General features: G+C 38.8%; 1 long non-coding RNA gene and 1 pseudogene across 1 annotated transcript in view; both read left to right on the top strand.

Moving 5' to 3' along the window:
• Positions 1 to 18,214, top strand: part of LOC137772514 (uncharacterized) — a 47,900-nt gene that overhangs the window by 1,346 nt on the left and 28,340 nt on the right. Inside the window, exon 2 of the long non-coding RNA XR_011075488.1 lies at positions 1,263 to 1,344. This is a non-coding gene — a long non-coding RNA (uncharacterized lncRNA). The remainder of the gene's footprint in view (positions 1 to 1,262; positions 1,345 to 18,214) is intronic.
• On the top strand, positions 15,808 to 17,106 carry LOC137771574 (glutamine synthetase pseudogene; annotated as a pseudogene).

Genomic DNA, 18,214 nt, shown 5'->3' with positions numbered 1-18,214 from the left:
CTGTAAATACATCAAAGGCAGAAGCTATCTTCCACATTTTTATTACCCATTATCTACCAAAGGGCCAAGCACACTGTGCCTGATCTAGGCCCTAAAAATTAGGATAAACCCTTTAAGGGGAGACCCTGAAAGATCTTGTAATAATCTATCTAGATTATTTATCTAGATAAATATTATTTATTACTATTATCTAGTAATCCAATGGAGAAGAAGAATGGAAAATGAGAAATTGGATTAGTCCAACAACACAATGAAAAGAAAAAGATAACACTAGCTTGGTGACGAGATGCTGGCAATATTCTCAGCAATATTCTGGGGTGAAAGAAGAAGAAAACAAGAAAGACAGGAAAACAAAGATGAAACAGCAAGACTCAGGATTAGGAGAGATCACTGAGGAAAGTATTTAAGAATGTCGTGTGCCTGTAAAGCAGGCAACAGCATCTCTTATACTAGTAAAGACTATTTTGTGGTAGAGAAAAATAGGAATGTTGACAGTGAGCCCTGGAACTATGAGCTCATGTGAGGGACTTATAAGGAAATGTTATTACTTAATAGGTAAAACCCCAAACTTGGAGAGGGAAAAAACAAGACTTTGGAGTCAGACCTGGGTCCCAGCCCTGCCTGGATTAAAAACTCAGTTCTATCTTTATTAGTAGAGTGTCTTCTGGCAAGTTACTTAACCTCTCTCCATAGCATAGCTTCCTCACCTATAGCATGGAGGCAATAATAGTTCCCACCTCATAGACTTGTGAGGATTAAATGTGTTTATATTTGTAAAGCAGAGCAGTGCCTGGCACATAGTAAGTGCTATATTAATGTCTGATACAATATTGGTCTCAGTTTCTCCATCTGTAACCTGGGAGCATAATATTGAGCTTACTGTAAGGGTTCAAAGGATGTATGTAAACTGTTAGAGAAGAGATGCTCAATAAATATTATTTCTCTGCCCCCTCCACCCCTGCAAGCCCCCAGCCTGTTACCTCTGAACTCCTTTCTGATTAACACTGCCACTGCCATCAAGGGGCTATTGCTCAACCTGGTCTAAGCAAGGATAAAATATCTTTGCTTGATTTTTCTTGGCTCAGATGAAAAGCTCAAAATGAGTTTACTGGAGGCCAGGAGAAAATAAAAGGGAAACAACTCCAGAGAACCAGCTGATGTGAAGCCTGCCCCATACCTTGGTCTTCCAGGAAAAAAAAAAAAAAAGGTGTCAGGGAGATTCTGGCTTTTTAACACTTCAATTTTCCCCTTCTCACTTCTAGGATCCCACAGGACATCACCTGGCCAAGTTCTTCATTGTGTTCAGAATGGGGGAGAGGGAGGCAGGAGTACTTACAAGAGACAGTAAGTAATCAGAAAGAGGAAAACAACAGTACACTGTACATGGGCACCAAGACTTAACAGTTTTATTACGATCTAGGTCAGTGGTCAGCAAACCAGGCCCTTGGGCCAAATCACCCAACTGCCTGTTTTTGTAAATAGTTTTATTGGAACACAGCCATTCTCAACAGCCACGCTCATTTGCCTATGTATTGTCTCTGATTGCTTTTGAATTACAAGGGCAAGTTTGAGTGGTTGTAATGGAGAATCTATGGCCCTCAACGCCAAATATATTTACTACCTGACTCTTTACAGAAAAAAAATTGCTAACCTTTGATCTTGATAATTCACCCAGAATCTTTTGTCAATATCCGGACTGCAAAAATGTTCACCTTCGTCAAATCCCCTAATCCATCGCTTCTCAAACTTTAATGTGCATACAAATTACCTGGGGGGTCTTATTAAAATGCAGATTCTGATTTAGTAGATCTACAATGAGGCCTGAGGTTCTGCATTTATAACAAACACCAGGGTGATACCAGTATTGCTAGTCCCTAGATCAAACTTCATCCCATCAGCCTTTTCTTTAAATTTATTTTATTGAGATATAATTGACATATCATTATATTAGTTTCAAGTATACAACATGTTTCAATATTACATATTCAATATGTATATATTGCAAAATGATCACCACAATATGTCTAGTTAATGTCCATCACCACACGTAGATACAATTTTTTTTTCTTGTGCTGAGACTTAAGATTTACTCTCTTTAGCAACTTTCAAATGTGAAATACAGTATTTCAAACTACATAAAGGACCAACTGTATAGCACAGGGAACTCTACTCAATACTCTGTAATGACCTATATGGGAAAAGAATCTAAAAGAGATGGATATATGTATATGTATAACTGATTCACTTTGCTGTACACCTAAAACTAACACAACATTGTAAATCAACTATACTCCAATAAAAATTTTTAAAAAAACTAATTAAACTTAAAAGCTTTTGCACAGCAAAGGAAACCATAAACAAAACAAAAAGACAACCATTAGAATAGGAGAAAATATTTGCAAGCAAAGCAACCGACAAGGGATGAATCTACAAAATATACAAACATCACATGCAGCTCAATACCAAAAAATCAAATAACCCAATCAAAACAATGGGCAAAAGATCTAAATAGACGTTTCACCAAAGAAAACATACAAATGGTTAAAAAGCACGTGAAAAGATGCTTCAACGTCACAAGTTATTAGAGAAATGCAAATCAGAACTACAATGAGGTATCACTCACACCGGTCAGAATGGCCACCATCAAAAAAATCTACAAACAATTAATGCTGGAGAGGGTGTGGAGAAAAGGGAACCCTCCTACACTGCTGGTGGGAATGTAAACCAGTACAGCCACTATGGAGAATAGTATGGAGGTTCCTTAAAAAACTAAAAGTAGAGCTACCATATGATCCAGCAATCCCACTCCTGGGCATAGATCCAGAGAAAACCATAATCCAAAAAGACACATGGACCCCAATGTTCACTGCAGCACTATTTACAATAGCCAGGTCATGGAAGCAACCTAAATGTCCGTCAACAGAGAAATGGATAAAGAAGATGTGGTACATATATACAATGGAATATTACTCAGCCATAAAAAAGAACAAAATAATGCCACTTGCAGCAACATGGATAGACCTAGAGATTGTCATACTAAGTGAAGTAAGTCAGATGGAGAAAGACAAACATCATATGATATCACTTATATGTGGAATCTAAAAGGGAAAAATTAACTTATCTACAAAACAGAAATAGAGTTACAGATGTAGAAAATAAACTTACAGTTACCAGGGGGTAAGGGAGGGAAGGGATAAATTGGAAGATTGGGATTGACATATACACACTACTATATATAAAATAGATAACTAATAAGAACCTACTGTATAGCACAGGGAACTCTACTCAATACTCTGTAATGGCCTACATAGGAAAAAATCTAAAAAAGACTGGATATATGTATATGTATAACAGATTTACTTTGCTGTACACCTGAAACTAACACAACATTGTAAATCAACTATACCACAATTTTCAAAAATTTTTAATTAAATTAAAATATAATAAACCATATAGTCACCATACTGTACTTTACATCCCTAAGACTTATTTATTTTATAATTGGAAGTTTGTACCTTTTGACCACCTTCACCCATTTCACCCACTGTCCACCCACTGCCTCTGGCAACCACCGATCTGTTCTCTGTATCTATGAGTTCATGTTTTTATTTTTGTTTTTTAGATTCCATATATAGTGAGATCACATGGTATTTGTCTTTCTCTGACTTATTTCACTTAGCATAATGCCATCAGCGTTCATCCGTGTTGTCACAAATGGCAGGATTTTCTTCTTTTTCTAATGGCTAAATAATATTCATATATATATATATATATATATATATATATATATATATATATATATATATATATATGCCAAGAGTGCAAAGTCTTTCAAGGAGAGAGACAGGTCAGCAGCAAAGAATGCTGCTGAGCAGTTGAATAAGATGAGGACAGAAAAGTGTCCACTCAAAGGAAAGCTTAATACTGTAAGAGCCATCTCAGAGGAGTGGTGGAGATGGAAGCCAGATGGCTTCCATCTTGCATATATATATATATATATATATATATATATATATATATATATATATATACACACACACACACACACACATATATAATGCAAATGTGATATAACATATATATATTATATATATCATAATTATATATATATTGTGAAAATGTGATATAGATTCATAGATATATATCACATTTTCATTATCCATTCATTCACTGATGGACACTTAGGTTGCTTCTATGTCATGGTTATTGTAAATAATGCTGCAGTGAACACAGGGATGCAGGTATCTTTTCAAGTTAGGATTTTCATTTCCTTTGGATAAATATCCAGAAGTGGAATTGCTGGATCATATGGTAATTCTATTTTTAATTTTTTGAGGAAACTCCATACTGTTTTCCATAGTGGCTGTATGAACTTACATTCCCACCAACAGTGCACTAGGGTTCCATTTTTTCCACATCCATATCAACACATTTCTTTTTTATTTTTTATTGAAGTACAGTTGATTTACAATATTGCATTAATTTCTGCTGTACAGCAAAGTGATTCAGTTACCCATACATATACATTCTTTTATGTATATATATATCCTTTTCCATTATGGTTTATCATAGGATACTGAACCAACACTTATTTCTTGTCTTTTTGGTAACAGCCATTCTAACAGGTGTGAGGTGATATCTCATTATGGTTTTGATTTGCATTTCCCTGAAGATTAGTGATGTTGGGCACCTTTTCATGTACCTGTTGGCCATTTGAATATCTTCTTTGGAAAGATGTTTATTCCGGTCCTTTGCCCATTTTTAAACTGGATTATTTGGTTTTTTGTTATTGGGTTGTATGAGTTCTTTATATATTTGGATATTAACCCCTTATCAGGTATAGGATTGGCAAATGTTTTCTCCCATTCCATAGGTTGCCTTTTCATTTTGTTGATGTTTTCCTTTGCAGTGCAAAAGCTTTTTAATTTGATGTAGTCCCACTTGTTTATTTTTGCTTTTATTACCTTTGCTTTTGGTGTCAAATCCAAAAAATCATCAACAAGATTGATGTTCAGGAACTTACCACCTATGTTGAAGTTCTTCTAGGAGTTTTATGGTTTCAGGTCTTATGTTCATGTCTTTAATCCATTTTGAGTTAAATCCACAAACCTACATGATTCTGTAACCATTTGCTCTTCTTTCCCTCTGTAACAACAAAAGGCCATCCCTTTACCTGTACTCTGAATCCTGTTCCCCTCCCTCAGTTCTCAAGGGCTTCATTTCTCACTTGGTTATCCCCTTTCTTTCTTTTTTCATTAATCTTCCCTACCTGTTGAATCACACTGTAGGCATACAAACATGCTCTAGGAGTGTTTTTCATCTTTAGAAATTCCTTACTTATGAATAGATAAAAAGATATGATAGGGATGTCCCTGGCAGTCCAGTGGTTAAGACCTTGCCTTCCGACGCAGGCAGTGTGGGTTTGATCCCTGGTCAGGGAGCTAAGATCCCATATGCCTCATGGCCAAAACACCAAAACATAAAACAGAAGCAATATTGCAACAAATTCAATAAAGACTTTAAAAATAGTCCACATTAAAAAAAAAAAGATATGATAAAGCAAGCATAGTAAAATGTTAATGATAGAACTTAGTGAGATTTACTGCAATATTCTTTCAACTTCCTGCATGTTTAAAACTTTGATAATAAAATATTTGAAATAAAATCCTTCCCTTGACCCCAAATCATCCTCCAACTTGTTTCTCTGCTTATTGTTTATTCAAATTCCTTTAAAAAGTTCCTTTCTCTACTTGCTCCCCTCCCTTTACTCTCAGCTTGTGCCCATCTGGCTTCCATCTCCACCACTCCTCTGAGATGGCTCTTACAGTATTAAGCTCTCCTTTGAGTGGACACTTTTCTGTCCTCATCATATTCAACTGCTCAGCAACATTCTTTGCTGCTGACCTGCCTCTCTCCTTGAAACACTCTGCACTCTTGGCATCTGACACCACTCTCTTCTAGTTTTCTTTCTGCCTTTCTAGGTACTCCTTTTTTGGTCTCCTTTGCCAGCTTCTTCTCCATTACCCAACTTCTAAGAGTTGGAATGTCCCAAGGGTTGGTTCTGGGACCATTTCTCTGTCTACAGCCAATTTTTCCACACAGGCACTATTGGCATTTTATGCTGGACACTTCTTCATTGAGTAGAAGTTCCCATGTATTTCAGGATGTTTTACACTCCTAGACCCTACCCACTAAATGCCAGTAGTGTCCCCCTTGTCCCCTTAGTCAGTGTGACGACCCAAATTGCCTCCAAACAGTCCCTAGAGAAGTGATATTTCTCAGGGTTAAAAACCATTTTGTCTCTTAGTAGGTGATGCCAACCAATCTGTGACCTTAAATATCATATATATGCTAATTCTCAAATATCTCTGGCCCAAACATCTCTTGTGAACTCGCTACTACCTCCAACTATGTGCTTGACATTTCCATTTGAATGGTCTATTATAGAAGCTCAATAAATATTTGATGAATGAATGATCTAATTAACTGTCTTAGCCTCGCTCCTATCGAAAACTAAATTCTTGATCTTTTCCTACCTGTTGTTCCCTGTGGTGGACATGGAGATGTGCTTACTTACATCCCCGTTCAAGGAAGGACTGCCTGCCCAGCTGTGAGGAATGTGGTTAACTGACAGCTTCCAGCTCTTACCTGTTTCAGGGTCCACCTCACCTTTAGAGCCAAAGTTACACTCTTCTTGGGGTATAACTAATGGCATACTGTTCTTGGGGAGGCTCCCAGCCAATGAATGAGCAAGGTGGTACAAGGACCTAGTCCAACACAGAACTCTACTAACTAGCAGTCTTTGCTCTGGTACTCCCCACTGGGCTGGCAGAGACTTTGTCAGGTTTGCATCATGCTTGCAACCTCTCTGTATACAACTATGCTTCTGCCTCTTTTCCTTTTACAAGTGTTATTCGCTGAGAAACTTTGCACACCTAACTCTGTGTCAGCATCTGCTTCCCAGAGAACCTATTAGCACTCTCTCTCTCTTTTTCATTTCAGTAAATGGAATGCACCTGTTGTTCAAGCCAAACCCTATGAGTCATTCCTGAGTCTTAATGTTCCTTCACATTACATATCTAATTCATCAGCAAGTTCTGTTGACTCTACTCCGAAATACATAATCTACTTCTCTCTCTCCTGCTACCAACCCAGTCCAAGTCATCATTTCTCACTGGAATACTTCAGATAGCCTCTAAAGTAGTGTCCTACACCCACTCTGATCCCCTATATTCCATTCTCCACACAGCAGTTGGGGTGATCTTTAAAACATAGCACTGCTCTACTTGAAAACAATGGCTTCTAATCCAAACTCCTTGCTGTACCTATCAAGCCTCTTCATGAGGTCTCCTAGCTCTCCATTCAACCTTATTTCTCACTACCATTCTTCTCAATCGCTATATTCTAGCCATGTTGATTTTTTTGTTTTTTGAATTTTATTTATTTTTTATACAGCAGGTTCCTATTACTTATCTATTTTATACATATTAGTATATATATGTCAATCCCAATCTCCCAATTCATCCCACCACCACCCCCCAGCCCCACTTTCCCTCCTTGGTGTCCATATGTTTGTTCTCTACATCTGTGTCTATTATTTCTGCCTTGCAAACTGGTTCATCTGCACCATTTTTCTAGATTCCACATATATGCGTTAATATATGATAATTGTTTTTCTTTCTGACTTACTTCACTCTGTATGACAGTCTCTAGGTCCATCCACGTCTCTACAAATGACCCAATTTCGTTCCTTTTTATGGCTGAGTAATATTCCATTGCATATATGTACTACATCTTGTTTATCCATTTGTCTGTCAATGGGCATTTAAGTTGCTTCCATGACCTGGCTATTGTAAATAGTGCTGCAGTGAACATTGTGGTGCATGTGTCTTTTTGAGTTACGGTTTTCTCTGGGTATATGCCCAGTAGTGGGATTGCTGGGTCATACCGTCATTCTATTTTTAGTTTTTTAAGGAACCTCCGTACTGTTCTCCATAGTGGCTGTATCAGTTTACATTCCCACCAACAGTACAAGAGGGTTCCCTTTTCTCCACACCCTCTCCAGCATTTGTTGTTTGTAGATTTTCTGATAAGGCCCATTCTAACTGGTGTGAGGTGATACCTAATTGTAGTTTTGATTTGCATTTCTCTAATAATTAGTGATGTTGAGCAGCTTTTCATGTGCTTCTTGGCCATCTGTATGTCTTCTTTGGAGAAATGTCTATTTAGGTCTTCTGCCCATTTTTGGACTGGGTTGTTTGTTTTTTTAATATTGAGCTAAATGAGCTGTTTATATATTTTGGAGATGAATCCTTTGTCTGTCAATTCGTTTGCAAATATTTTCTCCCATTCTGAGGGTTGTCTTTTCATCTTGTTTATAGTTTCCTTTGCTGTGAAAAAGCTTTTAGGTTTCATTATGTCCCATTTGTTTATTTTTGTTTTTATTTCCATTACTAGAAGGTGGGTCAAAAAAGATCTTCCTGTGATTTATGTCAAAGAGTGTTCTTCCTATGCTTTCCTTTAAGAGTTTTATAGTGTCCGGTCTTACATTTAGGTCTCGAATCCATTTTGAGGTTATTTTTGTGTATGGTGTTAGGGAGTGTTCTAATTTCATTCTTTTACATGTAGCTATCCAGTTTTCCCAGCACCACTTATTAAAAGACTGTCTTTTCTCCATTGTATATCCTTGCCTCCTGTGTCATAGATTAGTTGACCATAGGTGCGTGGGTTTATCTCTGGGCTTTCTATCCTGTTCCATTCATCTGTATTTCTGTTTTTGTGCCAGTACCATATTGTCTTGATTACTGTAACTTTGTAGTATAGTCTGAAGTCAGGGAGCCTGATTCCTCCAGCTCCGTTTTTTTCCCTCAAGATTGCTTTGGCTATTAGGGGTCTTTTGTGTCTCCATACAAATTTTAAGATTTTTTGTTCTAGTTCTGTAAAAATTGCCATTGGTAATTTGATATGGATTGCACTGAATCTGTAGATTGCTTTGGGTAGTATAGTCATTTTCACAATATTGATTCTTCCAATCCAAGAACATGGTATATCTCTCCATCTGTTTGGGTCATCTTTGATTTCTTTCATCAGTGTCTTATAGTTTTCTGAGTACAGGTCTTTTACCTCCTTAGGTAGGTTTATTCCTAGGTATTTTATTCTTTTTGTTGCAATGGTGAATGGAATTGTTTCCTTAATTTCTTTTTCTGATCTTTCGTTCTTAGTGTATAGGAATGCAAGAGATTTCTGTGCATTAATTTTGTATCATGCAACTTTACCAAGTTCATTGATTAGCTCTAGTAGTTTTCTGGTGGCATCTTTAGGATTTTCTGTGTATAGTATCATGTCATCTGCAAACAATGACAGTTTTACTTCTTCTTTTCCAATTTGTATTCTTTTTATTTCTTTTTCTTCTCTGATTGCCGTGACTAGGACTTCCAAAACTATGTTGAATAATAATGGTGAGAGTGGACATCCTTGTCTTGTTCCTGATCTTAGAGGAAATGCTCTCAGATTTTCACCATTGAGAATGATGTTTGCTGTGGGTTTGTCATATATGGCCTTTATTATGTTGAGGTAGGTTCCCTCTACGCCCACTTTCTGGAGAGTTTTTATCATAAATGGGTGTTGAATTTTGTCAAAAGCTTTTTCTGCATCTATTGAGATGATCATATGGTTTTTATTCTTCAATATGCTAATATGGTTTATCACATTGATTGACTTGCATATAGTGAAGAATCCTTGCATCCCTGGGATAAATCCCACTTGATCATGGTGTATGATCCTTTTAATGTGTTGTTGGATTCTGTTTGCTAGTATTTTGCTGAGGATTTTTGCATCTATATTCCATCAGCGATATTGATCTGTAATTTTCTTTTTTTGTAGTATCTTTGTCTGATTTTGGTATTAAGGTGATGGTTGCCTCGTAGAATGAGTTTGGATGTGTTCCTTCCTCTGCAATTTTTTGGAAGAGTTTGAGAAGGATGGGTGTTAGCTCCTCTCTAAATGTTTGATAGAATTCACCTGTGAAGCCACCTGGTCCTGGACTTTTGTTTGTTGGAAGATTTTTAATCACAGTTTCAATTTCATTACTTGTGATTGGTCTGTTCATATTTTCTGTTTTTTCCTGGTTCAGTCTTGGAAGGTTATACCTTTCTAAGAATTTGTCCATTTCTTCCCGGTTGTCCATTTTATTGGCATAGAGTTGCTTGTAGTAGTCTCTTATGATGCTTTGTATTTCTGTGATGTCCATTGTAACTTCTTTTTCATTTCTAATCTTATTGATTTGAATCCTCTCCCTCTTTTTCTTGATGAGTCTGGCTAAAGGGTTTTGTTTATCTTCTCAAAGAACCAGGTTTTAGTTTTATTGATCTTTGCTATTGTTTTCTTTGTTTCTATTTCATTTATTTCTGCTCTGATCTTTATGATTTCTTTCCTTCTACTAACTTTGGGTTTTGTTTGTTCTTCTTTCTCTAGTTCCTTTAGGTGTAAGGTTAGATTGTTTATTTGAGATTTTTCTTGTTTCTTGAGGTAGGCTTGTATTGCTATAAACTTCCCTCTTAGAACTGCTTTTGCTGCATCCCATAGGTTTTGGATCATCGTGTTTTTGTTTTCATTTGTCTCTAGGTGTTGTTTGATTTCCTCTTTGATTTCTTCAGTGATATCTTGGTTATTTAGTAACGTATTTTTTAGCCTCCATGTGTTTGTGTTTTTTACGTTGTTTTCCCTGTAATTTATTTCTAATCTCATAGTGCTGTGGTCAGAAAAGATGCTTGTTATGATTTCAATTTTCTTAAATTTACCGAGGCTCTATTTGTGACCCAAGATGTGATCTATCCTGGAGAATGTTCCATATGCACTTGTGAAGAAAGTGTAATCTGCTGTTTTTGGATGGAATGTCCTATAAATATCAATTAAATCTATCTATTGTGTCATTTAAAGCTTGCTTTTCCTTATTAATTTTCAGTCTGGATGATATGTCCATTGGTATAAGTGAGGTGTTAAAGTTCCCCACTGTTATTGTGTTACTGTCTATTTCCTCTTTTATAACTGTTAGCATTTGCCTTATGTATTGAGGTGCTCCTATGTTGGGTGCATATATATTTATAATTGTTATATCTTCTTCTTGGATTGATCCCTTGATCATAATGTAGTGTCCTTCTTTTTCTCTTGTAATAGTCTTTATTTTAAAGTCTATTTTATCTGATATGAGTATTGCTACTCCAGCTTTCTTTTGATTTCCATTTGCATGGAATATCATTTTCCATCCCCTCACTTTCAGTCTGTATGTGTCCCTGGTTCTGAAGTGGGTCTCTTGTAGACAGCACATATATGGGTCTTGTTTTTGTATCCATTCAGTGAGCCTGTGTCTTTTGGTTGGAGCATTTAATCCATTCACATTTAAGTTGATTATTGATATGTATATTCCTATTACCATTTTCTTAATTGTTTTGTTTTTGTTTTTGTAGGTCCTTTTCTTCTCTTGTGTTTCCCACTTAGAGAAGTTCCTTTAGCATTTGTTGTAGAGCTGGTTTGGTGGTGCTGAATTCTCTTAGCTTTTGCTTGTCTGTAAAGCTTTTGATTTCTCCATCAAATCTGAATTAGATCCTTGCCAGGTAGAGTAATCTTGGTTGTAGCTTCTTCCCTTTCATCACTTTAAGTATATCATGCCAGTCCCTTCTGGCTTGTAGAGTTTCTGCTGAGAAATCAACTGTTAACCTTATGGAAGTTCCCTTGTATGTTATTTGTCGTTCTTCCCTTGTTGCTTTCAATAATTTTCTTTGTCCTTAATTTTTGTCAATTTGATTACTATGTGTCTCGGCGTGTTTCTCCTTGGGTTTATCCTGCCTGGGACTCTCTGCGCTTCCTGAACTTGGGTGGCTATTTCCTTTCCCATGTTAGGGAAGTTTTTGACTGTAATCTCTTCAAATATTTTCTCATTCCTTTCTCTCTCTCTTCTCCTTCTAGGACCCCTATAATGCGAATATTGGTGCGTTTACTGTTGTCCCAGAGGTCTCTTAGACTGTCTTCATTTCTTTTCATTCTTTTTTCTTTATTCTGTTCCATGGCAGTGAATTCCACCATTCTGTCTTCCAGGTCACTTATCCTTTCTTCTGCCTCAGTTTTTCTGCTATTGATTCCTTCTAGTGTATTTTTCATTTCAGTTATTGTATTGTTCATCTGTTTGTTCTTTAATTCTTCTAGGTGTTTGTTCTTTAATTCTTCTAGGTCTTTGTTAAACATTCCTTGCGTTTTCTCAATCTTTGCCTCCATTCTTTTTCCAAGGACCTGGATCATCTTCACTATCATTATTCTGAATTCTTTTTCTGGTTGGTTGCCTATCTCCACTTCATTTAATTGTTTTTCTGGGGTTTTATCTTGTTCCTTCATCTGGTACATAGTCCTCTGCCTTTTCATTTTGTCTATCTTTCTGTGGATGTGGTTTTCGTTCCACAGGTTGCAGACTTGTAGTTCTTTTTGCTTCTGCTCTAGCCATGTTGATTTTTTATTGTTGTTGTTCTTAGAAACCATTCCCAGCTAAGGCCTTTGCTCAAGTATACCCCCTTCAGTAGACCACTATTTCCCCTACATTTTACATGGCCAGATCCTTCTTCACTTGTACTCAGCTTGCCATTGCCTCAGAAAAACCCACTCTGACTACTCAACCTAAAGTAATTTTCCTCTCCTCCTTCCCATTATTCTCCATAATAATATGTATATATACATGTACATATATGTGAAATTCATTTACATATATAGGTATACATATATATGCACTTCTTTCCTTAATTGTTTTTTGTCTGTCTCTTTCACTAGACCAGAAGATCCATGAGAGTATAGACCATATTTGATTTGTTTTTCACCATTTACCCAGAGCCTAGCACAGTGTCTGATACATATAGTAGAAAATCAATACATATTTGTTGAATGAATGAGTGAATGAAAGGACAATCACCTAATTATCTTAGGTATTCATGTTGTTTGGGATGTTTTTTCTCAGTATTTTGACAAAGGGATTTGAATCTTGTTTTTATCTTTTTTTCCTTTAGAAGGAGAATGGAAATTGTGTCCTCTGCCTGCTGATATTAGTGATCATTGCATAGGAGACAAATATTAATAAGAGTAAATCAATAGACAGTAAAAACAATATCTAAATCCATGTTACAATGACAATAATTTAAAGAGTCCCATACTTTAAAAATTAGACTATCTCTACCCAACAATTTTATAGCATCCTAAGAATGATAATTTTACTCCCACTTAGCAATCCTAAAAAAAAAAAAAGAAGAAGAAACTAGAGACAAAGTAGTATGAAGTATTTGTTCCATAGAGTACAAGAATTTAGTGAGAAAAAAATTCAGTCATGCTGCAGTAAGGAATATTATCAAATAAATATTGTGTGCTACATTCATAATTTTTGTTTCTGTTCAGCAAAAAACCTTATAATGTGCAATGACTGTAGTTATATAAATCTTATTCCCAATCACTAGATTTTCATTTTATGAAGTTAAAAAAAAGATAACCTCTCACTCCCCCTAAGGAATAGACAGTATATCCAGAAAGCAGAATCTCTTTAGAGATCTCCTATAAAACTTCACTATGATAGATGTTTGCCTGAAATACTTGGAAAACTGAGTTTATACTTTTTCCTCACTCTAAAGAGATCTAAATCACAGTATTTACACATCCTTCTCTAACTTTTATGACCCTTTTAATGTAGACATTTTCTTATGACATCATGAAGTTTCCCAAGCAACCTCATGCTTTTGTGATGCCATACAGATTTTATCCTCCCACTTCCCATCCTATGTTGCAGTCCTGAATGAGGTTAATACATGATATCATGGGGCATGATACAAAGAAATAGGCAAATGATTGCAGTGGTATGGAGACATGAGTTGTCATTCCAAGGTGGTAGGGCAATTCATGAGGTCATAAAGAGTGTGGCCAGGGAAATTCAAGAGTGGAGGGGAAGATTGCTGGTATAGTTCATGTTATCACAAGAGAGGTTTTAAACATAAAACTTGATGCTTAAAGGAATGGGCAAACTCTGCAATTACTAGAGGGTGGTACAAAATAGTTCTTCACAAGAGGAAGAGGTTGAGTCCTTATTTGGGAAGCCAGTAATGTCAGGAGATGGAACAGTCCTTCATTCCTTTAAGTATGATATCATAGAAAACTAGAAAAGTTAACCAACTGGTGCCCAGGGGTAGAATCAGACCCATAGACATGTTGTTTGACCTGCTTATAGGGTTGGGTTTTTTTCCAACTAGTTACCAAATCACAAGTTCCCATAATAAAAATCAGGATTTCTGGCTTCTCTTTTGAAAATATTGGAGTTCTGACAGTCCTTAGCCTGTATTCCTACATGGCAACAACTGGCTGGAGCAAAGTAACAGCTTCCCTCTTTGTACAAGGCAGATACTTATTTGTTTACAATCCCACTTAGCCAGCTTTACTCATATTATCCACCTAGCACTTGTAGGCATTTAAGTTTGTGACACTAGTTTGGGGAATTCCATATAACAAAGAGGTGAGTCAATGTTGTAGGAGGGGAAGGTAATCTATGACATGAGGTATAGAGACCTTGGAAAATTCATTGTGACAAGAGTAGAAGCAGCAGGATGTTTATATCCTGCCATTTTAATCCCGATAATATTCTTTCTGATCCTGCCACTCTGACCTCAGAGGATTTTGCCTCCATTATGCAGTCTATGTATTAATCAAGGAATTAAACTGGATCGATGGAATTTAATTCATAAGATACTTTCCTCCCAAATTCACTAATGTTGGCATAATTTTTATTATATGTTTGTATATTGTCGAGTGTCCTTTGTGTCAAACATCCATGGGTCAAGTTTAGAACAAATCTCATTATCCCTAAGTGGTATAAACCATTGTGTCTCCAAAGAATAAGACATTGCATAACATCACCAACTATTTGTCCTTGGGGCATCCTATTCTCCTTACTGCCTGCATGCCTTGGCACAGACTGCTTCTTTTCTTGTAACGTTTTTCTCTCTCACTAAACTCCTAGTCATTTTTCAAAGAACAGTAGAGAAATCACTTTCTCTAACTACACCTTCCTAGCGTTAAAAAACTCTGGGACTTCCCTGGTGGTGCAGCAGTTAAGACTCCATGCTTCCAATGAAGGGGGGGAGCGGGTTCAATCCCTGTTTGGGGAATTAAGATCCCACATGCCGCGTGGCATGGCCTAAGAAACAAAAAAGAAAAAAAAGAAAAGAAACAACTCGTCTATTAGGCTCTCATAGAATTTTGAAGATACCATTATTAAGGAACTTATACCTTTATTTTAGAACTGCAGTAGTTTGTTGTTGTTTTTTTTTAAACATTTCTCAAGTTTGGGTAGTTTTTTTTTTTTATTTTTTTATTTTTAGCTGTGTTGGGTCTTCGTTTCTGTGCGAGGGCTTTCTCTAGTTGCGGCGAGCGGGGGCCACTCTTCATCGCGGTGCGCGGGCCTCTCACTGTCGCGGCCTCTCTTGCTGCGGAGCACAGGCTCCAGACGCGCAGGCTCAGTAATCGTGGCTCACGGGCCCAGTTGCTCCGCGGCATGTGGGATCTTCCCAGACCAGGGCTTGAACCCGTGTCCCCTGCACTGGCAGGCAGATTCTCAACCACTGCACCACCAGGGAAGCCCAATTTTTTTTTTTTAATTTATTAATCTCCTTGGGTAGAATTAAAGACTGTGAGTTACTTAAAGGCAGTATTTTCGTGTCTCCAGGGCCTAGCAATCTAAAGACATTTAATAAATGTGTGGAGTGAATGGTCATAAGCAAGTATAGAAATCTACTAGGTCAAAAGGTTATGGGGGAGAGCCGAGAATGGGAGAAGAGCCGGCTGTATAAGCAGCTATCCGGCCTCCTCGCCTCTCCTCTCCGCACCTCGCTCTCGCGGCCTGCCCACCCTGCCGCCTGCTCGCCGCCCAGAACACCTTCCACCATGGCCACCTCAGCGAGCTCCCTCTTGAACAAAGGCATCAAGCAGGTGTACATGTCCCTGCCTCAGGGTGAGAAAGTCCAAGCTATGTATATCTGGATTGACGGTACTGGAGAAGGACTGCGCTGCAAGACCCGGACCCTGGACTGTGAGCCCAAGTGTATAGAAGAGTTGCCGGAGTGGAATTTTGATGGCTCTAGTACTTTTCAATCCGAAGGCTCCAACAGTGACATGTATCTCGTCCCTGCTGCCATGTTTCGGGACCCTTTCCGCAAGGACCCCAACAAGCTGGTGTTCTGTGAAGTCTTCAGGTACAACCGAAAGCCTGCAGAGACCAATTTAAGGCACACCTGTAAACGGATAATGGACATGGTGAGCAACCAGCGCCCCTGGTTTGGAATGGAGCAGGAATATACTCTCATGGGCACAGATGGGCATCCCTTTGGTTGGCCTTCCAACGGCTTCCCTGGGCCCCAAGGTCCCTACTACTGTGGTGTGGGAGCAGACAAAGCCTATGGCAGGGATATCGTGGAGGCTCACCACTGGGCCTGCTTGTATGCCGGCATCAAGATCGGGGGCACGAATGCCGAGGTCATGCCTGCCCAGTGGGAATTCCAGATAGGGCCCTGTGAAGGACTCGACATGGGAGATCTTCTCTGGGTGGCCCGCTTCATCTTGCATCGTGTGTGTGAAGACTTCGGAGTGATTGCCACCTTTGATCCTAAGCCCATTCCTGGGAACTGGAATGGTGCCGGCTGGCACACCAACTTCAGTACCAAGGCCATGCGAGAGGAGAATGGTCTGAAGTACATCGAGGAGGCCATCGAGAAACTAAGCAAGCGACACCAGTACCACATCCGAGCCTACGATCCCAAGGGGGGCCTGGACAACGCCCGGCACCTAACTGGATTCCACGAAACCTCCAACATCAACGACTTCTCTGCTGGTGTGGCCAACCGTGGCGCTAGCATCTGCATTCCCCGGACTGTCGGCCAGGAGAAGAAGGGTTACTTTGAAGACCGTCGCCCCTCTGCCAACTGTGACCCCTTTGCGGTGACAGAAGCCCTCATCCGCACGTGTCTTCTCAATGAAACTGGCGACGAGCCCTTCCAGTACAAAAACTAAGTGGACTAGACTTGCAGCCGTCAAAACCCCTCCTAATCCTACATCCTGCTCCCATTCTCGCCCCTCTCACCTGTCATAATAGCTGTTAACTCAAAGGGCGGGATATCAAGGTCTTTTTTTATTTCTCACTCTTGCTTTCTTTGGCCAGGATAGAGGGGTCAAGTTCTTAATCTCTTCACACCCACCTACCCCCCCTCCATTTTTTTTTCCTATCACTGAAGCTTTCTAGTGCGTTAGTCGGGGCGGGGTTGGGGAAACATAACCACTGCTTCCATTTAATCAGGTGTGTTTGTCCAATAGGCATAGCTATCCGGACAGAGAGCATAGTATTTGTGAAGGGAGGGGGAGGACTTTCTCTGCGTGGTAGCTGAGTTGGGGGCAGGGGACTTGATTCTGTGGTAAGGTTAGGATTTCCCTTTCTTGGTGAGAAATTCCATTACTTATAAAGGTTATAACCAACTTTCTATTAAAAGTGAGAATTAGGGGAGAAGGAAGGGTGGGAAATCAGGTAGGAAAACGCCCTAGATCTCCTGGTGTGGTGCTTCCCTTGCCTGGGGCTAAATGCCCTGACAAGCTCAGCATAAATGGATGGATAGCCCTACCTTAAAAGAAAGAGTTCCGTGTTGTTTGCTCCTCCATTTATAACACAAAGCAGAGTAGTATTTTTATGTTTAAATGTAAAAACAAAAAAATTATATATGCGGGTGTGCAGATAAATGTGTGTTTTCTCCTTAGGGAGTACAAACCATTCTGGTCACGGGGAGCCAAATTTGAGTTGGTAGTCTGGTTAGGAATAAGGGTCTCCTTTTGCGGGGGGTGGGGGGGGGGTGGTGGGGTGCTTGACAAGTTGGCTGCTGGGCTCTTATCCCCTCACTACCGCTTCAGGGCTTCTCTGCCCTGCTCACCCTTCTGGGGAGGCTGACAGGGGTTGGCTGTGGCAGCCCTCGGAAGCAGCAGCAGTCACCTGAGCCCTGGGGCTTTGGTTCATAAGACACACACGTACTTGTACACACAGGGGTTTGGAAATATGAGTTGGCTGGTCAACTTGAGCATGTTACTGACAAGGGGCTTTGGGGGTTATTTTCTGGTGGGACTAGCATGTCACTAAAGAAGGCCTTTTGATATATTAAAAAAA

Source organism: Eschrichtius robustus, chromosome 11, assembly GCF_028021215.1.
Source record: "Eschrichtius robustus isolate mEscRob2 chromosome 11, mEscRob2.pri, whole genome shotgun sequence".
Lineage (NCBI taxonomy): Eukaryota > Metazoa > Chordata > Mammalia > Artiodactyla > Eschrichtiidae > Eschrichtius > Eschrichtius robustus.
This window is presented reverse-complemented; position numbering and strand designations above follow the sequence as displayed.